The 12,001-nt window shown below is 53.9% G+C and overlaps 2 long non-coding RNA genes across 2 annotated transcripts; one reads left to right on the top strand and one right to left on the bottom strand.

The window, feature by feature from the left end:
- The first annotated feature begins 6,915 nt into the window (after positions 1–6,915).
- On the top strand, positions 6,916–11,522 carry LOC141733749 (uncharacterized). The gene is made up of 4 exons (XR_012584385.1): positions 6,916–7,643; positions 8,191–8,349; positions 10,054–10,140; positions 10,568–11,522. It is a non-coding gene; the product is annotated as an uncharacterized LOC141733749 (long non-coding RNA).
- LOC141733748 (uncharacterized) lies at positions 8,489–11,656 on the bottom strand. Its single transcript, XR_012584384.1, has 3 exons — positions 11,516–11,656; positions 9,423–9,726; positions 8,489–8,987 (listed from the first exon to the last, which is right to left on the bottom strand). It is a non-coding gene; the product is annotated as an uncharacterized LOC141733748 (long non-coding RNA).
- Positions 11,657–12,001: the final 345 nt, after the last annotated feature.

Below are 12,001 nucleotides of genomic sequence, written 5' to 3'. Positions count from 1 at the left end.
CACAAAGATTTCTTTCTAAATTTATCGCAGCAGTTCATCGGCAGTCCCACTTAGTGGCAGATTACCAGGCCGGGCAGGCAGGGCCCATTTAAATGAGGGCAGGGGAGCCTGGAAAAGCCAAGCTGGGGCTACCGCAGGCGGCGAGGGGGCAAGCGGGGCTCCCAGCAGCCTCCCTGCGCCGGAGGAGCCTTCCCCCGAGCTGGCTGCGGTGGGAATGCCGCACCGAGATGGCAGCCTCCCAGCTCCTGGCTGGGTCCAGGGAGGTTTTTGCCGGTCCCTGGAGGCCCCCCCCCGCTCGCCCCCCCGCTCCCCGGTGCTGGCACCGCTGGGGAATTTCCACTGGGCTGCGGAAGGAGCCTCTGCGCCGGTGGCAAGGGCGAAGCAGCGCTTGGCTGCAGCGGGGCATGGCGGAGCGGGGGGCCATGCAGCACCTCCCCCCCCTGCAGCTGGGCATCCCGAGACCCTCCGTATTCCCCCCCCCCCCAACTCATACCTGCACATCCTGGGCTCCTGCCCACCCGGGCCGGATGCTTTTGCCCCCCCCCTCCCCACCCGCAAGCTGTAGAAGCAGAGAGATGCTCTGTGCCCTGCGGACCCCCCGAGGCCGAGCGCACAGACGGGGGTCACCCCTCCTGCCGTGGGTGCGGGGTGGTGCCAGCTGCGCGCTCGGCAGAGACGAAGCCCCAGAGCAGGGAGGATGCGCCGCGTTCGGAACCGCAGAGGGAAATCCCGCAGCTCCGCGGATGGCACGACTGAGAGACTGCTCGGGCAGCGCCAGCGCCTTACGCGGCTGTCAGCAAATCTCTTCATCTGCGCTGTGCCGAGTCCCCCACCCGTTACACGGGGAACGATTATCCCCCTGCTCCCTAAGAGGGAGCGAGAGTAACACCCCCTGATGACCGGGGGGGTACTGGAAGGTGGCCACGGAGATGCGCAGTGACACACGGAGCGGCTGCAGACCTGGAAGGAACACGCAGCATTTTAAAACCAACCTTTAGAGATTAATTTCTCCTCCTGCTGCCTTTTTTTTTTTGTTTTTTTGGTTTTTTTTTTTTAAACTGTAGAAAATCCCGAAATAGGTTTCTCTCTCCCGTGCAGGATTTTAAAAGATTTCTTTGCCGTCCTCTGCGGCCGGGACAGAAGAGGAAAATGCCGCCATGGGTCGGGGAAAGCACCTGGGGGGGAGCCCGGACTCCCCCCTTGCCCAGGTCCCCCCCCCTCGGGGACACACGCCGCCTCCTGGGAGTTGTAGTCGGCGCGGGGTGACCTTGGCTCGGCCGGGGGGGCCCTGCCGCATCCCCGCCCCCGCTCCGCCCCGGGCCATGGCCGCCCCCCCGGGGATGCTGCGCGCCAGGCAGGTACCGCGGCGGGGGGGGGCGGCGGGCGGCGGGAGCGGAGCCCCGGGGCCGGGCTCATCCCGTGGGCATCGCAGGAGCATCCCGGCCACATCCCAGCCGCATCCCGCGCACATCCCGGTCACATCCCTGCCGCTGCCCACCCCCCCGCCCTCCCCGCGGGGAGCGACGCGGGTGGCCACCCCCCGGGCGCTCCTCGCCCCCGGGTCCGGGCACGCAGCCGTGGGGAGAAGCGAGCCGGGGTCCAGCGGGCACCCGGGGCTGGGGGGGCACACGCTGAGGGGGGGGCTGAGAGCTTTGCATGGTCCCCCCGGAGCTGGTCTGCTTCCCCAGAGTGATGACGGTGCTTTAAAATAACAAAAATAATAACAATAATAACAATAACAATAACAATAACAATAATAATAATAATAATAATAATAATAATAATAGCGGTAACAGGCCCCCTCTCCCCAGACTGGCCTGCTTCCCCAGAGTGAAGATGCTTTATAATAACAGTAGTAGTAATAATAATAATAATAATAATAATAATAATAATAGCAGCAGCCCCCTTCTCCCTGGACTGGCCTGCTTCCCCAGAATGAGGAGGATGTTTAAAAAAAAAAAAATCACCAATAAAAATAATATAATACTATAACAACAATAATAAAAATAATGAGAAGCAGCAGCTAATTCTGTTACACTTCAACAAAAAGGGTTCACACGGATAAAATCTTGGGCAACCGTGCCCAGGCTCACTCCTTCCTGGCGGCTAAGTGGGAATGACTGTCCTAGGCCAAATGGGAAGAACGGGGGGAATTTAAGGCCTCCCTGGCTTATTTCTATTTTAACACAAGGCCGCGGGGGTTGAAAGTGGCCGCTTCACAGCTTCATGTTTTCTCTCTTTTTATATTTCGGGATGATTGCTCCATATAGCATTGTAACTTCCATGCGATAGCTTGTTATGTTCTTGCTCCTTCTTTTTTTTATTTCTCCTCTCATGGAATATATGATGCAGTTTCTGTTTGTGGACTGTTTTAATAGCGAGGTGGCTGAGACAAAGTTTACTCAATAAACTTGCCTTTCCCCTTGAGCAGCTTTAGCTTAGATAAACGGGCTTTAAAGTCCCGGTTTAGTGTGGGACTAGGACTGTTTACCATTCATCATTGTTAGTTAATTGCTATTTGGTTAAATATTTAGCTTGGATTGAGTTCTTTTGTGCGCTTTTTGTAAAAAATAATAAATAAAGGTGTGTTTAGTAATGTGGTAAAAGGCTTTCTAGAAGGCTTTTTAAAGACATTCTGCAGTAGGGAAGCTCCATAGAGTTGTTTCCTATATTCCCTGTGTAAATGTTCTTAGTCGTAGTTTGCTGAGGTGGGATTTGTAATTAGCCAGCCTAAAGCAGCGGGGACGCCTGTGTTCTGCAGCAGTGACCCACGCGTTATATAAACAAGGGTTTAATTTTGGAACCTTAATATCTAAGAGGCTAAAGTTTCTTTTGCTCAGGCATGTTTTCGTACGCTGCCCCTTTGACACAAAATACTTCTTCCCTACATTATGGGTTGCTACCGAAGTCTCCTGCGGCTGCGTTCATGGTCCATTTGCCGAGTGTTTGTACTCGGGATAATTCCCTTTGGTAGCATCGCTCCGGCCGACCGCAGCAGGGTTTTAAGAGCTGGCATCGCCCTGGCTGGCCCTTCTGAGCCCCACACTGGCCAGCTTGGAGATGAACGGGGAAGCCAAAAGGCATGAAAGGGTGGGTGGATGGATGGATGGATGGATGGATGCCCAGAGAAGCAAAGGGAGAGGCCGGAGCAGTGTTGATCCTCTCCTGCTCTCTTCTGCAGAGAATTTGCCTTTGGCTTTTTCCTGCGGTCAGCGATCATTCCGCACATACTCAGTTTAGTGACACTAACACAGGGATCTCCTTGGAGGGGACAGAAGCTCAGCTTGTCACTTGCTGTCAGAGACAGACATAGAATCACAGAATGGTTCGGGTTGGAAGGGACCTTAAAGATCAGCTAGTTCCAAAGAGAGACATGGTTTCTCATCTGTTGTCCTGCTGTAGGTGTGTTACCAGCCTCGACTGCTCTCTTCTGAAGCCATTAAAGAAGTTAGAGCAACAGGAAGCAAACTGCATGAAAAGTGCTTTGGAGGAAGGCGTTACCGTGGACGTGGAAGGTCGGGTGGCTTTTTCCCCCCATCAGAAGGCAGCAAGTCCTTCTCAAACAAACTGGTGCGGTCTTGATAACATGACTTCTGTCTCTCTTTCTTTGCGATGGTCCAAAGCTGTAGGGCATCTGCGTGTTGGGTTTAGTGGTTTCCATCACTGCCGCTCTCTCCGGTCACTAAACCTCCAGCATCGAAGCTCCCAGATACACCAGCCCTGGGCCACCCAGAGCAGCTCCCTTCCGATGCCAGGTACCTAAGCGTGACAGGCTTCCCCATCTTGTCCTCTCTGTGAAACGGATTTACAGAAGGCAGCTTTTGTTCTTCGTGCTGTAGGAATTACAGTAGTATTCTGGAAAAAAAATACCTGCCTTTAAAGTATGATATGGCATTTCCGCTAGAGCCCTATACTTGCTTACCTGGGTCCACTTCCATGTGGTGGCCCTTCCACAGCACACCAGTCAGCTGCCCGTTTTCGTAAAGCACTGAGAGGAGGGATGGTGTAGGCTTTGCAGCCTCTAAAAACGTTTTAATGGTGCGGTTTTCAGTGCTGGCTACACTGGGCTGCGAAATGAGTAGGAGCCGTGGTTAGATACAGTATAAAACCTCTCCCCTGGCACCCTACAGTTTCACAGCGACTGTGGGCCGTCCCGCTGCCTGCCCGGTACGGTCTGTCACTTCAACGGACCGATGCAAACGGAAGAATCGCCCTGCCCTGCCGGGACTGCGCCGCCGCCTCCTGCCAGGGACCTGCCTGCAGGGAGCATCCAGGGACGGAGCGTGCGGGCTCGGCAGGGCCCTGCGTCCTTCCCATGGCCTGCACCCAGCTCCCGGGAACTCCTCACCAACACCACAGCCATCACTGGAGTATGTTCAGTTACCGTTTTGTTTGGGATTTTTTTTTGTTTTTTTTTTTTTTTTTTTTAGACCCATCACTTTGAACCTACAAACTCTGAATTTAATCAGAGTTAATTTTTTCCCCCGCCATTGCACATCACGAGATCCTTCCTCCACTCCTCACTCTTCTGCCATGGATGCGCCTCGCTGATTCTGTATCACCTCCAAACGTCGCCAGCTCACTACGTACCCGTTTCCCAGAGCATCTGCAAACACTCCTTTCATGGTACCAGCCTCTTCCCTCTCCAGATGAGAAAATCCCCCACAGGCAGAGGGTCACTATAGGCAATTTTCTTCCTCTTGACCACAATTAAACTAAATGCCATTGTATGAAAAATATTTTATAAAAATGGGCAGCACAGGACCTCCTGCTGCTGTGTAACATGCTCAGTGGGAGGCTGTTTCCAGCTGTTATTTTATTCTCTCTTTTCAAGTGCTCCACGGCAGAATGAGACGAGCCCTGTCAGTGGTGATGCTGCTGGAGCTGGGGCTGGACCCAGAGTTTGTGTCCCATCCGCCCTGAGACACCTTCCTCCCGTTGCCAAGGAGCTGTGCCTGGACCGCTCCGGCATCCCCGCTCTTCCTCTGCCTCCTCCCCACCTCCCACTCGGCCTCCGCCACAGCGGCGTTAGAAACGCTGATCCTGCGAACACCACCTCGCTTTTGGGCGGGTTTTTTGGCAGTTTCAGGCAACTGGGCTGTGCACATGGACAATGCCAGTGGCGGGACTGTAGGTTGGGCTGTGACAAGCTGGGTGTTACTACCACGGGGTGACAGGCACCTCTGCAAGATGCCTCAGGTTGCCATGGTTACAGATGGAAAATAGGGCTACGGGTTAACTCAGGCCAGTGTCGCATGAAGCACAACATCCCACGTCATTTTGCGCACACCTGGGACGGTGAGAGCCGGGGGGGACGGCCACCACGAAGCCCCGCGTCCCCACCCAGCCCCGAGCGGGTAGGTTAAACTTCCCGAAACTTCCCGAAACGAAATCAACTTGTGCAACAGCCTCAGGGATGGAACTGGGGTTGGGGGGAATCAGCCTCCGGACAAACCCCAGCAGAGGAGCCCGGCTCAGCCTCGTCACCGGCTGTTTATTACTTATTGGTGCACCCCAAATTGTAAGGCCTTAGGGAAGTGCTGATTTTTTTTGAGTTTTCACGCTCCGAATATTTAAGGGGAATTCTCAGCCAGGCACGTGCCTCACCTCTAGGCTGCGGTTGCATCTCGGAGGCAAAGCAGGTGCCTTCGGCTGGACCGGAGGGCAGGAGCCAGCGACGCAGCCGCTGATGGAGCAGCCAGTGATGCAGCCATGCCACCGTCCCGGCAGTCCTGAGTGTCCCCAGGACGTCATCATCTTCAGGGCTCGGGGAAAAACCTCCCAAATGAAGCCTGGAGTGAAAAAAAAAAAGAAAAACAGTTCCCAGGTATCAGTGAAGAGGAGGTAAAGGGCTTGCTGGAAACAGCACTCTTGTCTTTGGAAATGCCGCATCCCTCATTTTGATGGTCCAGCCCTACGGAATGACAAGCGACAGTGTGGGAACGGCTCGAAAGAGTAGGGGCTTGTGCCCAGTGCAGTCAATGGGCAGTTAAATAGTGTTTACACTAGTCATCTCTTAATAATGTAGCTGATCTTCAGTGTGCTGTTCAAAATATATAGTTAAAGAAGTCCTAAAAGTTCGTACCTTCCTCACAATATATTCTTATTGCCTTGGCTTTTTTGGGAGGAACAGTATCAGAAGCTGGTTTAGAGGTTTAACACCATCCTTGCCATTTCTGAGGTGCTGGCCCTTCCCGCAGCTGATCCTCAGGCTCCTGCCCCCGCAAGGCGTAAAGCCACACAGTCACGGCCTGAGGAGGAGCTGGTTTGTGTGTTGTTTTTTTAAAAAAAAAAGGAGAATAGCTGGCAGGAACATGAGCAAAGCTGAAAGTATTTTCATCTGTTTTGTTTTGTAATGTTTAATGTTTTGGTTTCTACTTTACGAATTCTACAAAGGAATCACTCAAAACAAAGGTCTCCCATTCTGGAAAGAGGGAAAAAAAAAATCTACAGTGCGACTAATGTGACTAATCAGAATTGGCTAGGTAAGAAAAAAACCCACAATATCTTGAAAAATGACAATATCTATTTTTTCTTAGGAAAAGAAAAATAGAAAAGCTCAACCTCTAATTGAGATTTATTTGCAAAATAATTCCACGCTGGGAAAAGTAATCAACTCGTGCACAAAAATATTTTTTGAGATTCATTTTTGTTATTCGCTTGGATTTTAGAACTTAGTTGTGGTTTTCAAATGATTCTTGCTATGTAAATGCAAAACACCTGTCCTAAGTTTTAATCTGTTGTGTACCCTTGTTTTATGAAAGGCTGCAGAACAGAGCTGGCCAAAAAGACACAGTTTAAAAGAAATAATCTTGGCAATTTGAGAAGAAAACAGCCGGGAAAGGAGTCTCTCTTTGCTCCCTCTTTTTCCCAAGTATTTTAAAAAGATAATAGTTTATAATGACTTATTTTTAGAACCATCTAGAAGGCTCAGCTGAGGCCCGGAGGCTGGTGTGGCTCAGCGCTGTACGAGCAAAGACGGTTTATCCCCAGCCTAAATAACTGACAACCCCCGTTTCGCGGCTGAGACTGGGGGCAGAGCTAAACCTCTGCCGGCACCGAACCCGGCACCGAACCCGGCACCGAACCCAGCACCAAACCCAGCACTGAATCCAGCACCGAACCCGGCACTGAACCCAGCACCGAACCCGGCACCAAACACGGCACCAAACACAGCGCCAGACCTGGCACCAAACCCAGCACCGAACGCGGCACCAAACGTGACAGCAAACGCGGCACCGAACCCGGCACCAAAACCGGCACTGAACCCAGCACCAAACCCATCACCAAAACCCGGCACCAAACCCATCACCAAAACTCATCACCGAACCTGGCACCAAACCCTGCACTGAACCCAGCACCAAACCCGGCACCAAAACCTGGCACCAAACCCATCACCAAACCCCAGCACCAAACCCGGCACCAAACCCATCACCAAACCCCAGCACTGAACCCTGCACTGAACCCAGCACCAAACCCGTCACCGAAACCAGCACCAAACGCATCACCAAACCCAGCACCGAACCCGGCACCAAACGCATCACCGATCCCAGCACCGATCCTGGCACTGAACCCAGCACCAGCAGCAAAACGCCTCGGGTGGTGACGGGCTGGGTTTATCCCGCTGAGCTGCTGAAGCCACGGTGAGTATGATAATGGTCGGTAATAAAAATAAAAAGCATTTCAGGAATTTTTCCGATAAGCACAAATAATTCGTAGCATCGAGTTTTAAATACCCGGGGAGCGTCCCGGCAGCCCACGCTGGATGCTGCGGCGGGCGCGGAGCTCGCCCTGTGTCTGGCAGCCCCCGGGCGCCCGTGGGTGCTGCTGGGGCGGCAGCGGGGACCGAGCCAGCCGGATGAATCACCGCACATTTCCCACCCTCTCCCCAGGGTTATAAAAGCAGGCACGGCCAGAGACGGGCATTTTGAGATGTGCCCGGTATCCAGAGGTGTCTCCAAGCCCCGCTGCAGCCCCTTGCTGTAGGTGCCCCCCTGCAAAACTGTGGGCAAAGCGGGGGTCTGCTCCCCCCGCGGGCTGCTGGAGGCACAGCCGTGCTAAGAAAGCTGCTTAGGAACAGCTAATCAATTCCCACCCCCCCCGTTTATTCATTTCCCAGTTGGAAAATATTGCTTTGTCATATTCAGGTTGGTGAAACTTTTAACGGGGGATTTTTTTTCCTGTCCCCAGGGTGTGACGGCGGGAGCTGGGAGGTGACGGCGGGACTGAGAGCTGGGATGGTGGGACAGGCAGAACCTCTGCTGCGCCGTCCGCCGGGACCCGGGAGCTGCGGGACCGGATAATGCGGGGTCCCAGCAGGGACGTGCAGGCGAATCTCTGGCCGCCCAGGTGAGCGCCCGTCAGCCCCCCGGTACCCGCTGCTCTGCAGCGCGTCTTTCTCATGTAATTAAAAATACGAAAAGCCCCAAATCCTGCCTTTCGCCTGGGAATCTCAAAGCACATAAAAGGAAATCTCTTCTGCTGAGCTGCAAGTGAAAATACTGTTTACTGAAGCGACAGCCCTGCTCAAAACCACCAAGGTGTTTTCCAGACAGACACCCTCCTCCTACCACTGCTCCCCTCCCCGAGGCGCCCACCGGGCCCTCAGTGTCCGTGTCCCGGGGGGGGGGACGACAGCCGACCCCCACCCTGCCCCCACCTCGCGCTGCAGCCCCGGGTGTGACGCTGCCCGATGGCTGTGTCCCGACATTCATTGTGACTGGTTTTATTTTTTTCTAAAACACACAAACAGGCTCAGTCAGAGACGTGAAACCAAATTCCTGCTGTTCCCCCTGTACTTGCGGGAGAGCTGCTCCTCTGCCGGGTAAATCGAAGATACTGAAAGAGTCCTCGATTAATTTTTCCTTTGTTTTACCGGCCAGAAGCTCTTTCGGTCGCTGGCTGTTTCTCACCGCAGCAGCGACGTGTGTGGACCGAGCTCCATCTCGAGCTGGGGGGGGCCCTGGTGCTTCACCTACCGATTACTGCTGCAGAAACGAGAAGAAAAACCATATAATTAACCCCTCATTTCTGATAGAACAAAGTTGTTATAGCTGAAGTGACACATTTTCTGGCTAAATATTTAAATTGGTAATTAATATACATCCTTTAGGGCGGGAAAACAGTTGTTTCCCATAGTTTCATAGGCTTTATGGGAGAAATAAACTACCGTAGTTTGGAAAGTGGAGGCTTAAATATGTTTATTTCATACTAAACATTGTGTAATTCTGCTTATGAGATACTAAGTCAGCTCCCTGTGTGGATGTTGTCCGGGAGGAAGTAAAACCAACAGGGATTTATGGCAGCTCCTAGGGGAGGCACCGCTCCAGGGTTTAACCGGCAGCTCTGGCGCAGGACGGCGGCTCGGGGAGGGCAGGAGGGTGGAGATGTTTTAAATCTTTCCCCAGCGAAGCAGGCGTTACCTGAAGCCCCGTTTTCCAGCGGCTTGGTCTGGTTTTGCTAACGGGGGAGAGCGGATTCCCAGGGCCAGGCGCTGCGTTGAGCCTGTGCCGATGCCCGGAGCCGGGCAGGCGGAGGCCGGCGAGGCAGGACGCTGCCATCGCTCCCGTCGCTCCATCATCGTCCCGTCGCTGGCGCCGGAGGACGGCGTGTCCCCGGGGTGACACACTAACGGGGGACAGGCCACCCCCGGCCCCTCCGCCGCCGCGACAGCACCGCTCCCCCACTCCGTTCCCAGCCACTGCGTCCCCACGTGAAACGGGAAACCTTGAAAAAGCAGAAGTGTGGCTGTAATTAGGATTAATCTATTTTTAGCAAGCTGTCTGGTGCCCTGTCCGTGCTCCAGCTGAGATGTTTAATTCTATCTAGCTTGACTCTTTCTGCGGTTGCACCCAGGAATGGTAGAAAAATTTTGCTTTAAACCTTGAATTTGTTGCTTTTTTTGTTTTTGTTTTGGTTGGGTTATGGCAGAGTTTTCATTTTTTCCCCCCATGTAAAATAGCTGGAAGATCCAGCATTAAAGTAATCCAAAGGTTGCTGTATAAAAAAAGTTGTACAACTTTTACTATCATTATTATTCATTTTACTTGGCAGTTTGGAAACCCGGTCAGGGATGAGGAATGTGCCGTACCCGGAGCTGCACAAACAGCCCGGAAGGAAAAGTGCCTCTTCCCAGCTATAGTGAGTAAAACCGTGTCGTGAGACCAATATGATTTTTGCTAAATAGCCTCAGGACAAGGTGTTAAAGCCCCCTCTGCCCAGCCGGCTGAGCGCCTCGGCACCTGCTGAGCCCGCGTTTAAATAGCTGCCGTTCCTATCTTTAACCTTTTGTAATGTGTTTATAAAGGGAACTTCAAGTAAGATTAGCAGTTAGGAAAACACCGTGAAACGCAGTTGGATGGAGATCAGTACATCCCTCCCTCCCACTGCCCCCCCCCGCTTTCCCCCGGGAATGTTTGGCTTTTCCCAACACTGGTGCCCCCGTGAGCGTGGCTGGAGCTGGGGGAAGGATGGTCCCGGTGCCCCCCCAGCGCCGTGTCCCTCCCCGGGCAGGGGCTCGGGACCTTCAGGCAGCGTAGGGGCATCAGGGCTCTTTGATGTTTTTCAGGTCTATTTGAAGATTTTCAGGCCTATTTGATGTTCTGCTCGCGACAGCCACGCTCTCCGAGGGGCGGGAAGCAGGAGGGTGGTCCCTGGTGCCTGGGACGATGCTCTCCTCAGGGACAAATGGGCTCCTCAGCATCATCCCCTTCTCTCCCAGAAAATCCCGCAGTGGGCCCAGGGGCCCCTTCTGCCTCACACCTAGGGGCAGGCTCTGTTTTTCTCTACGCTCCGCCTGTCCCCATTGTACCCCCTCCCCGTGTATTTCGGTGACTCATGAAGCTTCAAAATGCTGAGGGTGGAGAAGGGCTATTTCTGTGCTCCCGCTGCCATCCCCGCTTCCCTCCGGCTGCGCTGGCGGGGCACCCCAGAACGCACAGCACCCCCACCATGCACCGCATCCCAGAACACAGAGCATCCCAGAACGCACAGCACCCCCGCCACGCACCGCATCCCAGAACACACAGCATCCCAGAACGCACAGCACCCCGCGCCACGCACCGCATCCCAGAACACACAGCATCCCAGAACGCACCGCATCCCAGAACACACAGCATCCCAGAACGCACCGCATCCCAGAACACAGAGCATCCCAGAACGCACAGCACCCCCGCCACGCACCACATCCCAGAACACACAGCATCCCAGAATGCACCGCATCCCTGCCACACACCGTATCCCCACCACGGACCGCATCCCAGAACGCACAGCACCCCCGCCACGCACCGCATCCCTGCCGCCTCTATTCTTAGCAGCTAATAGCTGAAATAATGACTTTTGTCTCAGCGCTGTTGGCTCCTTAGGTTCAGAAGGGAGGAAACCTGCAGCTGGGGGAGCTCGGCTGTCCCCAGTCCCTCTCCCACAGTGGGGGGGTCCCGTCCCTGTGCCGCCCGGGGATGCCGTGGGACAGCCAGCAGAGCCCACAGAGCCAGCAGAAGCTGAGGACGCAAAATACCTTGGATCCGGCCGCAGCTCAGGGCAGCAGCTCCGCTTTGAAGCAGCTCAGATGCTAATGCGGTGCCAGCTCTTTGGAAAGGATCTCGGCGCTTCCAGCTGAGATTTTTCTTAGACTTCACAGGGTAAATTCCAGGTTTTCAAAGCAGGGGGGGCAGGTTTTCACCCGCAGGTTTCCATTTCCGTGCCTGCTTTATTGCGCGGGCTGGGTTTGCAGGAAGAATGTGTTTTATGCAGATGTGACTGCCCAGCACCGACACATCCCCAAGAGGTCTCAGGAAGGAACCCCCACCTCGGCCCTCCCAGTCCTTCCATCTCAACACCAGCTACTCCAGCCAGTTCCCTTGAGCCACCCCCCAAAGAAGACTGAATAAAACCCAGCCCGATCTTTGTGCAGTCAGTTGTGCACACCCACTGTGCACAGAATCAACCTTAAAACTGTTTCAGAAGGGTTTTTATTGTTATTTATATGCCTGCCTGTCCTTCC

This window comes from Larus michahellis, chromosome 21 (assembly GCF_964199755.1).
Source record: "Larus michahellis chromosome 21, bLarMic1.1, whole genome shotgun sequence".
Taxonomy (NCBI): domain Eukaryota; kingdom Metazoa; phylum Chordata; class Aves; order Charadriiformes; family Laridae; genus Larus; species Larus michahellis.
Note: the sequence above shows the minus strand (reverse complement) of the source record. Positions and strands in the feature narration are given on the sequence as shown.